The following is a 13292-nucleotide window of genomic DNA, read 5'->3' as shown; positions in this document are numbered from 1 at the left end:
GATCCTTCAACTAGTCAATTAAATCTCAACAAGCAGTGAGTTCTTGTCAGATTACTGATGTCGAAATGGTCTCTTTTGATAATAGCATGATCCCCCAGCTGCCATGTCCATCTTCATGAATCAAATTTCCAACACATATGGATCTAAAAAACTGAGGGACATCTGGTATTTCCTTAGATGCAACTCTGAAGTAGCATGCAAGAAGGAACACAAAAATGGAGACCAAAAGTAAATATCTAATTTGAGAACATAGACATCGAAGTGCTTTTGAAATAATATTTTGGAATCTATTGGAATATTACACAAAAAGAATAATCCACTTTAAGTAGGTTTTACTGTGACTGTATGGGGCAAAACTGAATCATCCCGTGACGTTGATAACTCGCTGCTGACTTGAAAGTACAAATAAATAACATACATAGTAAAGGAAAATGAGAGAACAGCATGAAAAAGGAAGATCTTTCTCTCCTCACTTGAAACTCAACCTCTCACCTCAGAAAGAAATCACTGTGTATATTTTCTGTCACGCAGCAGAGTTTAATAAAAGAAACATATTGGTATATTTCAAAGTTTCAGGAGCTCAAAGCAAGGAAACATTAGGGACGCTGCCAAGAGACCTCACTGAGGTGCCTGCTCCATTTTGTCTGCTGTCAAGACGGCCTTCTTGGCCCCTCACTTTCTCTCCCTCGCTAGCAAGTCTGTCCGCCATCAGTGCTATCACCAGTCTCTCTCCTGTTCTCTTCACTGCCCTTTCCTCCTTCCTGATACCTTCCTCAGTCGCCAGAAATTGTTGGCAGTGGAACTGTGGAGTGCCCAGATCAGCTCCTGGAATCATCTCTGCCAAATCTGAAGACCGGCAGGAGTGGGCATGGGACCTAGAGTGTAGACCACCTGCGAGCACACCTGGCAGGGATTCACCTGTATGACTAGGTGCAAGTGTTTCCAACGCTTTGGCAAGATTGAAAGGATTTACTAGTTGTCCTGCACTTCTGCAGGCCTTGAGTCCTTGTGGTCTCTTGGGCCAGCAGACCTGGTGGGGCTCATCCAAGGTGTCCTCCCAGAGACCCTTCATTGCCAGGATGGGATGGAATTCTAGTAACTGGCCTCTTGAATATGTCACTAGACATCCTCAAAGGGATGGAGATGTTTAAACCAGGCTTTGGTTTGGACTGGTTCCCACAGTTATGCTGCTTCCTCTGTGAAGACTTGGCTATCATCTTTCTTTTCCTCTTACCCTACAAAAATAAATCATGAAATTGGGTCAAATGATAAAGGAAGCCTGCCTTTTTAGGACAATTATCCTGGCTGTTTTGTACTTCCACCCTCCCTCGATCCCCTGGGGATAGATCTGACCTGTGTCCTGGGATGTCATCAGGCAGATTTGCATCAAGAACAGAAAGCTCAAGGTCAAAACTCAAGGCTACTCCAGATCATTTCTCCCCCTCCATCCTGTTAAAACCCCCTCCTTGTTTGAGTGTGTTTCTATTCTCTTCTTGTCCTTGTCACTCTCAACCTCATAAGTCCTGGCACTCCCTCTCAGGACAATCGGTCCCCAGTCCTTTACTAGTTCCCAAATCCTACCATTTCTGTGTTTTCTGACTACTCATTTGCTTAATCCATTGACCACTTGGTGTTCATAGAAGTTAAATCAATAGTGACATTATCAACCACCCCCTGTTAGCGACTTACTCCCATATCCCAGATGTTCACATAATCCAAATGGTTACGTTCAAAAGTAAATAATTCAGAAAACATATTCACCCACCACAAATTCCTGATCTCTAATATTTTTATTCAAACACTCATACAGTAGATACCTGTGCCTCATGATCAGAAGTAATGCTAGATCACCGATCCTCACCTTAATTTCCTCCTACACCTATCAATCTTGGATTCCATGGACTATGATCTCAATAATTTCCTTGGAATAATAAAAAATTCATTACCACTCATTTATGTTGTAAACCTCCAAACCCAGAAGATCCCAATTATCTGCCATGCCGCAGCTACTGCTGGTGTTATAACAAGCTGAATAAAAAGCATGAAACATGATCTTTTGGTACCACTGTAAATATAAAACCATCTGCATCAACTGGGAAACATCCATAATGCCTGGAAATTTTGTTCTCTTTTTTTGTGTTGGCTCAATAACAAGAAGACAAATCAATTTAAAAAACGGGCAAGGGACCCGAGTAGACTTTTTCTAATGAAGACATACAAGTGGCCAACAGGTGTATGAAAAGGTGTTCAGCATCACTAATTATCAGGGAATGCAAATCAAAACCACAATGAGCTATCACTTCACACCTGTTAAGATGGCCACTATCAAAAAAACTAAAGATGGCAAATGTTGGTGAGGATGTGGAGAAAAGGAACCCTTGTGGGAATGTAAACCAGTACAGCCATTATGGAAAACAGTATGGAGGTTCCTCCAAAAATGAAAACTAACATATGATCCAGCAATCTCACTTCTGGTATATGCCCACAGGATTGAACTCAAGGTCTCAAAGAAATACCTGCACTCTAATGTTCATTGTAGCTAATTCACAATAGCTAAGATATGGAAGTAATCTAAGTGTCACTGATGGATGAATGGATAAAGAAATGGAATATTAGTCAACCTTGAAAAAAGAAGGAGATCCTACCACTTTTGACAACATTGATGGACCTAGAAGACATTATGCTAAGCGAAATAAGGCAGACAGAGAAAGGCAAATACTCACTTATATGTGGAATCTTAAATAGTCACACTCATACAAGCAGAGGTTAGAATGGTGGTTGCCAGGGGTTGAGGGGATGGAGAAATGGGGAGCTGATGGTCAAAGGATACAGAGTTTCAGTAATCAAGATAAATAAGTTCTGGAGATCTAGGATATGGCATAGTGCTTACAGCTAACAAGACTGTGTTGCATACATCACATTTGCTAATAGTGTAGATATTAAGAGTTCTTACCACACAATAATAGTAATAAAGGAGGTGAGAGAAAACTTTGGGAGGTGATGGATATGTTTGTGACCTTGATGATGGTGACAGTCTCAAGGGTGTATACTTATGTCCAAATTCATCAAGCTGTATATGGAAAAGTATGACACCATCGTTGATTCTTCTGCACCTTGAAATAGGCTGTGTCCTCATCACAAGAGAAAAAAATTTGTAACTATGTATGGGGATAGATGTTAACTGGACTTATTGTGGTGATCATTTCAACATTTATACAAACATTGAATCATTATGTTATACCGCTGAAACTAATTTAATGTTGTATGTTAACTTTACCTCAATAAAAAAAAAAACACACACACACAACAGAAAAAACCATTTTAATATTGTAAATGAGTTCAGTGAATCCCTGAAACTGCCCCATTCCCATAGGGGAGTTACAGGAAGCAGAGAGGATGAAGTAAGATGGAAGAAAGTTGTACAAAACAGTATTCAAATTAAAATCATTTAAGTTGATATCAACTCCTTGTGGCAAAGTTCTGTGAGCACCGATCTTTCACATTTTTCCTGGAAAAGCATACCTTCAGATCCAACCCATAATAGTTTCCTCATTTGCTCTAATAAGAAAATTTTAACTTAATAAATAAAACCAAAAGCATCCCTTATATATGAATAAAGTTAGTGAACTTTACAGAGAAAAGAGCATATTTTCACAATCTCAATAAAGGTAACAGAAGAACAGAATGATGATGAAGTCTCATTCAAGCTTATCTTTGAAAGCCAGTAAAACCAGGTTATCTTTTCAAGAATGTGTGTAGAGCTGACAACCTTGGAAGATAGAAATAGTGGCCTCCTCTGGAGCAAAGGGCAGGCTTGCTTACTCCCCAGTATAATAAAAATAACACCCCTCCCCAGGCCAAAGGTCAGCAGACTTCCTGCCTGTTATTGAAGATTTGAGTTCCTTAAGCTCTGAGTTCTTGCAACCCTCTGCATGTTTCCTGGCCCACTGTGTATCATCCTGTAGGAAGTGGGATTTAGTGAACCAGTGCAAATGTTGATACTCTGGCCACTGCCATTGCTGTGTCATTAAGTCTTGTGTCTCTGACCCATGGGTCTCGTGTCTTTTGCCAGCATCTGTAAGACCATGGTAGCTAACTTATTCGTTTGCAGGTAAGGTAAAATATCAGACCATTCACAGTTCCTGACAAGCCCTTAAAGTAACTAGTAGTCTTAGGAACAGAGAGCTATCCAGAACAATATGCATGGATGGTCCTCATAGAAGACTTCATGCAACCAAAACTTTAATAAGTGTCTCTGACCTCTTTTATTTCTACCTCAATTAGAAGGAGAGGCACCAAGCTTTATAGACCTAGGGCTTGTGCAAGCCACCTGGAGACCTAGTGACCAGAAACTTCCCATGGGGAGCAAAGACAGATGGGCATATTTCCAAAATGGACCCATATGCCTCCCGATCATCCAAAAGACAATACATTATCTTAATTTATGATGATTTGAATCATTAAAATCTTGTGATGGGCCAAAGATACACTTCTCAGAGGACTGGGGCACATGGCAGTTGTAAGAAGATTAACACATTTGGTGAATATCAAACTCTGAACTAACTTTAGTGTTCTAATCAATCAAAAGGTACAACAAATTTAATTAGGTAGATTAAATGATATTTAATTGTATGCCTGATTATTACTCTGCAATAATGAACAAGCAGCTCATGTAAATAACTACAATTGGCCTTTAAAATATGATAGGACTGTTTGAGATAAGCTGGAGAGAAGGAAAGGGAGAAATAGATAAAAGCTAGCTGCTCTGACACCACTCTCAAGACCCCTGGATCTACATGTAACCCAGGAGATCGAGGCAGATGGCTGTGTGCCTAGATCCTCCAGCACTGTGGTTCTCAGGGATGTCACGGGGCTGAAGCAGCTTCCTGAATCGTGTTTACACGTCCACGTGTACAATACCCTTGACCATGGGGATGAACCACCATTCAATCATCCCTTACACCCCTCTAATTAACAATTAGATTTCGGAATCATTGTACCATTAAATGATAATTTATTCCTCAAACCTGTAGGATGGCGAGCTAAAAGAAAATGAAATTTCAATGGCTTCTTTTCTTTGAAGGACCAAGATGTTCTTTCACACTTAGAATCCGGATTAGAGGATAAATCCATCAAGTCAATGGAACAACTTAAGAAATGGACAGAGGGATATTTCATTCATATATACACAGTTTGCACTGTGGCAAAAATAGAGTTATATTTAAAAAAATTAGAATCTTTTGAAATTTTACAGATATTACAGACTTTGTTCTGCTTATACTCCCTTTGGTTTACCAAATCAAACTCACTCTTTAATGGGCATTTCTAGCATTGAGTGTTAATAACAGCAGCTTTTTTATTTTATTTTATTTTTTTTTTAGATTTTATTTATTTATTTTTTTCTCCTTAAAGCCCCAGTAGGTAGTTGTATGTCATAGCTGCACATCCTTCCAGTTGCTGTATGTGGCACGCAGCCTCAGCATGGCCGGAGAAGCGGTGCGTCGGTGCGCGCCCGGGATGCGAACCCGGGCCGCCAGCAGCGGAGCGCGCGCACTTAACCGCTAGGCCACAGGGCCGGCCCACAGCAGCTTTTTTAAATTCTTATTTTTCCAAGGTCAAAGACCAAGGGAAGAGGTCGTCAAGAGGTCAAGTCTAATCTATCTACGGATGTGGCAGCCTTAACTATGGATGTTCAAGCCAAACATTGCCAGGAGAACCACATCTCTTCACCCATAGGTGAGTTTTTACTAGTAATCACAGAGACTTGAGAATATCAAAGGAAATTCTTTATTAAGAACCAAAGTTATGGATTCCTATCTTGGGTTCATTACTTTGAATTTTTGACCCAAATCATATACATTTATTGGACCATGTTCAAGTCTATGATCTTTAGAAGATGCAGCCTACAGCTGAAAAGAAACAGATACAACACCAAAATCTTACCCTCTCTGAAGCACAACTGAGAGCCCCTGGAGTAAGAAGTTTTCTAGACAAGCAAAAGTCATTCTTCTTCTGAACAAAGAGAGTAGAGGCTATTCAAACATTCAACTTTAAATTGTTAACATGACTTGTTAGATTGTGATGGAGCAAGCCTCATACCTTCGAAGTTTCATGATTTTTCTCCAGAATACTGAGATGGATGTCCTTAAAGTCCAGTTTCCCCATAAATGTCTATATTCAGTGATAAAATTAAATTCCCTATAAAATAATTCTCCGTGGCTTAGTGGTTAAGTGCTCCACTACTGGTGGCCCGGGTTCATATCTGGCACTAACACCCCGCTTCTCCGGCCATGGTGAGGCCACATCCCACATACAGCAACTAGAAGGATGTGCAATTATGACGTACAACTATTTACCGGGGCTTGGGGGAAAAAAAGGAGCAGGATTGGCAACAGATGTTATCTCAGAGCCTGTCTGCCTAGGCAAAAAGAGGAGGATTGGCATGGATGTTACCTCAGGGCTGATCTTCCTCACACACACACAAAAATAATAATAATAACAATAATAATTCCCATAAAATTGTTAAAAATATATCATAGTCTCTGACCAAGTGGAAACAAGGCAAATTGAGAAGTTGAATAGCAGTGTAATAAACTCCATACAAGGATCTTACTGCATCATTTCATTAGTGAAACTGGACGTAAATCCCATCTCTATCAAAGAAGAAATAAACAGATCATGGTATTCCTGTTCTTTGGAGTACCTCTAAAACTTCTAAAACGCTAAGTTAGAGTGGCGAGCACTGATAAGGAGAGACGTCTATGATATACGATTTGGGAAACAGCAAATTGCAAAATGATGTAGTTATGTCATTTATGTTAAAAAAAAACTTTATGTGTATTTATAAATTCATAGGAAATGTCCAGAAGAATAAGCTGCAACCTCTTAACAATAGTTCCTTCTGAGTAGGGGAGTGAGTTAGCAGGGAAAGGGATGGATGGGGTAGGTTTCACTTTACTCTACATACATCTGGGTAATTTGACTTTTTTTTACAGTATGTATTTCTTTCATAATTAGAAAAATGAGTAATGTGACCGTTTGGTGCAGGGCAATACTATTATGTTCACCAGTCTCTGTACTGTATGTTACTGCACAGCACGGACTGTAGGAGAAAGCCCAGAGGAGCAATGAAGACAAAGAAGACATGACACCTGCAAAAAGTCAGTGGAGTATTTCTCCATAACAAACCTTTCAGGTGAGTGATGGTCAGTATCTTCCACTGCTCCAGCTCTCGCAATAAACCTAGAACCTGCCCAGGGTAAGCTGGAGGACCATGCCCGACTAGTCCACTCCCCGCATGGGGCCGATTTGTGCAGGGTGACTGCCATCAAGCAGACAATGGACTCAGGATGGGGCGTGTGCCTTTGGAGAGGCTGGCAGAGAGGCGCAAAGTGGAACACCAGCTAAGTGCACACACCTGAGAGGCCGAGTTCCAGGTGGAGACTCAAAATGTACCAAGAAATTGTGTGAAGTGAAGGAAGCTACTCAACCTCTCTGAGCCTCAGTGTCCCCCCCTGTAAAATGGGGATCACAAGCCTACTTCACAGAGCTGTTGGGGAAGATACATAAAAGTGTCTGTGACAGTCAGTGTCACATTATTAACAAAGTCATCTCCGACTTCAGAAAATCGATGAAAAGAATAATGTTAATGACCAAAGACGAGATGCCCAGCTTCGTAAGCAGCCCCAGCAGCATGAGAATGAGAGGAGCTCCGACTAAGCAGGGTTCTTCACAGCTCCACTGGAGACGATGAACACGGGCTACACCAGGATAAGGGGCTGTTGTACAGTGACTCGTGTAGTGAGGGTGGATCCCTAAAGACACTGTGAAACAGAGTTACACACAGTGGCTCCTAGGGAACAACTACAAAGCAATCAATGCAGCAGATAAGAGTGGGAATGGGGCAAGCAGAGGAGGGTCAGAGTGACAAAATCTGATGGAAGACATTGAACCACGACGAAAGCCCAGCTCTGTCAACAGCTGCTGTGGTTGTGCCAGGAGATCAAACGTCTGAGACAGCCATTGTGGGGACTGCTGGGAGCACAGTTGTCACTGCGGCCACACCCCAACAGCAGTGCATCAGAGCACACACAGCCTGAGACTTTCCTCTCCATTAATCTTTGTTTTAAGATGATGAATATCCTCATGTTACAATGTCTCCTTCCAACACTTGTGGACCAGTGTCATCAGAACCCCCTGAAGAGGGCACAGGCCAGAGTAGGATGGAACACTGGGGCCTGGGGGAGCGGCACTGCACCTGACTACACGGACTATCACCTGGGCCTATTGAACACGAGAGAAGCACCCGAGGATGTGGTCTAACGAGACTTCTCTATCTTGCCACATTCAGAGACACTACACACTTTCTCATTCTTTCTTTACAAAAATGTTAAAGAATTCATGTGTCATTAATTCATACAGAGGCAAATTCTTGACAAAGTGACAGGGTCCAGTTTCCATGACCAGGTTTTTCAGTTGTTTTGATAATATCCCACATTCAGGCATCGGAAATGTAACCTATTGGGATGTGTAATATAACTGGGACTTTTTTTCGTGTAGATCAACGCCCAGATTTTTAGGGACGACATAAATCATGAAAGCTGCTAACCATTCCTCCACAGGTTTCCATAAGACTTTTAAGTTAATTTACCAATCTCAGGAAAAGAGAATTTGGCAATTCAAGGTTATTTTTCTGCATTCAAACGTACAGTACAGGCAAGAGAATGAGCAGAAAAAAATTAACAGGCAGGTCTTGCTTGCATTTTATCTTTTGCAAATAAGCAGGATATTTTATGCTCTGTTCCTTTCACTGCTGTAATCAATTTTTAAAGAATACGGTACATCTGACTATCCCTAGGCGTGTTTATCTGGGAAACTTGCCTGAATCCAAAGCAGAGATGTTAAAGCTGACGGGTTTCAAATGCTGCCCAGGTGCTGTCTACCATGAACATCCCTCTCCCAAAGCTGGACCACCGGTCTCTTCCTGAGGGATCAGAGTCACCACCCCTGTCCCTGAGAGACTGGCCACTCAGGCCTGAGCTGAGATTAGGTGATCAATCTAAAGGGCAAAATGCTTAAGCTTTTCTCATCTTAAGGTTGCTGCTTTGGAGGCCACTGCACTGGAATGTGTTGGTGAAAATAGCCTAATAGATACTTACCTGGGAATTGGGTTGTTTTCCTCTGCTCTTAGCGGATCCTGGGGAAACCAGTGATTAACCTCACAGATACCTTAACTTCCACACCTGCGAAAAAGACAAGCAACAGCCAATGTTACCACCCAGCCAAGCTCTTAAGTTGTACTTGCAAGAGGGGCCACAAGGGGGAATCTCTCTCAAAAGCTGATGAAAGGATGGCACTTTGGCTAGAGAAGGCAGAGGGCAGCAGGCAAAGTGGAAAGTTTCTGGGATGTCAAACCAGTTCCCATAAGCATTTTAGAGAAGCACCTGGCCCTGGACTTGGTAGGAGGCTGTGGAAAGACCCACAGACATGCAGGTGGGAGGAGGAATCAAGCAACGGAGGGAGGCGGTGTGGAAGAGGCACGAGTCCAACTTCTATTTTGGACAAAACCAGTTGCACGCTGCAGAACCTCGGCTGCCCATGCAGCCGCCACATCCTCCTAACTCCCTGGTCCCGCTCATCCCGTGGCATCCCTCCGGGATTCAGTCCACATGCAGCGGGTGCAGGACCAGAGTCCTGAGTCAAGGGCAGTTTGGCCCTCGGCCAAGCGCACACCACCCTGCTCCTCCCCCCAGGGTTAGGCACCGCCCCATGCCCACAGCCTTCTGGGATTTGTAGTCTGGCCGTCCTGCAAGCTCCCAGCCGGTAGCGGTTAAGAGACAAAAGCTCCCAGCATACACAGCTAGGGGCCCCAACTCCCACCTTGTCCCCTCGCCCCTGGTCCCCATCCCTCTGCTTCTCCACCCCACTCTCTACCCCTCCTCTTCTCTATACCATGACCACTCTCCATGCCCTGCCCACCCCCCAGAGTATGCGCAGTGTGGTTGGGCTGCATCCCTTGAGGCCGGCACTCAGGTAGGGGTGGGGCTCACCAGCCTGGCTATTGCTGAAGATGCTTGCAGCCCTCGTGGAAATTTCCTGGCCAGTATTTGAAGCGTAAATTCTATATCTAAAATGGAAATACTGAGTGCCTGGGATTCTGGAATTTGCCTTTTTAAGGCCACCTGTCCTACCATCCCCTCCATCCCTCCAGGTTGCCATGGTCCTCCCTCTGGTTCCCGTGGTCAAGGTCGCTGCAGAGATCCTTCCCTTTGACCTCGCACACCCTAAGGGCCCATACCCATCATAAAAACTCAAAGCCATGACACTTGCCAAATTGAGGCAAAAATGGAAAGACCCAGGGGGACACGCAAGGATGAGGGCATTAATAGATACTTGAAAGTATTAAAATCCATCTGATGATGTCATGAGTGAACGTGTTCCACTTTAAAACAAAACACTGCTGTTGTTCTGAGATATTGAGTTAGGATCTTTGCGCAAATATGCAGGATTTAAAATGTTTATTGATGTATAACATGAGTACAGAAATATATGCAGAAGTCATCCATGTAAACCTCAAAGAATTATTACAAAGTGAACACACTTGTGTGACCAAGAACTAGCACCAGCTTCACTCAGGCGCCAACAATCCGTTTCTCCCTCCTTCCTCCCAAAAGGTAACTGATATCTTACCAGCAAACACTGTATATCGAGTTTGTCTTCTTATATAAGTGTTTTATTACAGAACAATTTAAACAATATACAAAATAAACAAAATAGCATAGTAGGCCCCTCACCCAGCTTCAACAACTACTAATTGTCTGCCAATTTTGTTTCATCCACATTCCATCCCAGTCCCACCTCACTTTATTATTCTTTTAGTCCTTTGTGTGTGTGTGTGGGGGGGTAAGATGTACGCACACTGAAAGGCACAACTCTCAACTGTACAGTTTTGGCAAATAAACATGTCCATATAACCTTCACCCCTTTAAGAATAAAATAGTTCCATCACCCCCAGAAAACGCCTTCCTGTTCCTTCCCAGGCAATTTTATCTTTCCCCCGAGGCAACCAATGTTCTGGTTTTTTCATCATAGGTTCATCTTGGCTGAAATCATCCCAAGTGTTTTGTTTTCTGTCCAACTTGCCTCCCTCAGCACGAGGTTGATGAGACTCACCCAGCATGTGTGTGTCAGCATTTGCTCCTTGGCATGGCTGAGGGCATTCCGCTCTGTTGTTGCCCCGCAGTGCGCTCGTCTTGCAGGTCATCTCCTGTGAACATTCTTGTACAAACCCTTTTTTTTTGCTGCTTAATTCCTTTATTAGCATTTAAGTGACACACCTTTGCCTTTTTAGTGGTTGGTCCAGATTACAATATGCATCTTTAACATATCACAGCCTACCTAGACTTAATAGTGCACCAGTTTAATCAATGTAAAATATAGAAGCCTTGCTACAGAACAGTTCCATTTACCTATGTCTGTCCATTATGTTATTGTTGTCATAAATTTTACATCTACCCATGTTATAAATCCCACAATACAGTGTTATGATTTTTGCTTTAAATAGTCATAGGTCTTTTAAAGAAATTAAGAGAAAAAAGTTAAGTATTTGGAGGGAGATCCTTTGAGGCTCTGCAAATGTACTGTCTCTTCTTTAAGGTTCACCCACAGTTTTTGCATTCATCAGTCAGTCTTGCCCACAGTAATTATTACTGTGGTGTTCTAGTGGCAATTTTCTATTTCATGCTATCCAGCCACGTTTATTATTTGGAATTCTGTGAGGAAGATTTCCCCCCCTCCCTCTCCCTTCCTTCTTTCTCTCCTTCTCTCATTCTTTTTTTTTTTCTCTTTCTTTCTTCCTTTCTTATTTAATCTATTTTATATCAGTATAGACTCATGCATATTTATTTTGTTCTCTGGGTAGTAATCCAATGCTACCATTATTTATTTTGTTGCTCACAATTTTCCAGCTTGAGCCATTGGGAAGTCTTTCAGATTGATTCCTTTTGACACATCTCATCATTTTCTGTGTTTTTTTTAAAGCACTTTCCTACATTCTGGCACTACAAGATGTTCCAGGTTCATCTTGTATTTTCCATCTCCAGCCCTAGAATTAGCCACTTCTCCAAGAAAACCTGGTTATTTTTATTGGAGAATGATATAAACGCAGATCTGGGAGCTAGGTGTGCTCATTGATACTAGAGTGTAACTGCTTCTAGACCCACTCAGCAGAGCTTGGAAATGCATATATGAATATAAACTCAGGTATACACATCTATCTATTGATCTATCAATCTATCTATCAATCTAACTATCTATCTGGATAGATATATTAAAAGAGACATGGATTCATACTGATACTTCCGACTCCAATCCAGCACCACAGATTTTATTCTAGCATTCTCCTTTTGTTTATATGTAACTTCTTTTACCAACAGTGAGAAACTTAACTCCAGTTATCTACAATATATTTACAAATGTGTCAACTACTTTCAGAATTGTTAATCCATACCCTTATGAAAAACACATTTATCATCTAGTGTACAGTGTTTGTGTCCAGTACTTTAGTTTTACAGTATCCCATCAAAACACTGTCTTCCAAAGTTACTTAGGTCAGGACCTTTCATCTCCACCCCTTCTGTGTGATTATGTCACGTGCTTGTAATACAGTGAGATTCATTTGTCACTGCATTCCATCTGAGTTCCCCAGCATCCTGATTGATTTTTAAAATTTGCAGAGTAAAATTCACTCTTTGCGGTGTACAGTTCTATGGGTTTTGACAAATTTATGGTCGTGTATCCATCTCCACAGTACCATACAGAGCTGTTTTATTCACTCCCAAAATTCTCTCATACTGTCTCTTTGTAGTCAACTGCTTCCCTCACTCCATCCCTTGGCAACCACTGATCACTTTCCATCCTTGTAATTCTGCCTTTTCTAGAGAGTCATATAAATGAAATCATATACCAGATAGCCTTTTGAATCTGGCTTCCTTCACTTAGAGAAATGCCTCCAAGATTCATCCATGTTGTTGTGCGAATCAAGAGTTTATCCTTTTTATTGCCAAGTACTATTCTAATGTCCCGATGCACCACAGCTTCTTTCTCCACTCACCTGATGAAAGACATTTAGTTTATTTCCAACTTTTGGCAATTATGAATAAAATGGCTATAAAGATTCACACAAAGGTTTTTGTTTACATATTAGTTTTCAATTTGCTTCAGTAAATCTCTAGGAGGGGGATATCTGAGTCATGTAATAAATGTATGTTTAACTTTATAAGAACCTGCTAAAC

At 41.7% G+C, this 13292-nt stretch overlaps 1 protein-coding gene across 1 annotated transcript in view; it reads left to right on the top strand.

Annotated features, from left to right (window-relative positions):
• The first annotated feature begins 7068 nt into the window (after positions 1–7068).
• LOC131406903 (ral guanine nucleotide dissociation stimulator-like) overlaps positions 7069–13292 on the top strand; it is a 113010-nt gene continuing 106786 nt past the window's right edge. Inside the window, exon 1 of the transcript XR_009220387.1 lies at positions 7069–7195. The gene's annotated coding sequence lies outside the window, so the exon portion shown is untranslated. The remainder of the gene's footprint in view (positions 7196–13292) is intronic.

Source organism: Diceros bicornis, chromosome 6, assembly GCF_020826845.1.
Source record: "Diceros bicornis minor isolate mBicDic1 chromosome 6, mDicBic1.mat.cur, whole genome shotgun sequence".
NCBI lineage: Eukaryota > Metazoa > Chordata > Mammalia > Perissodactyla > Rhinocerotidae > Diceros > Diceros bicornis.
The sequence above is the reverse complement of the archived record's forward strand: the minus strand, read 5'-3'. Positions and strand labels throughout refer to the sequence as shown.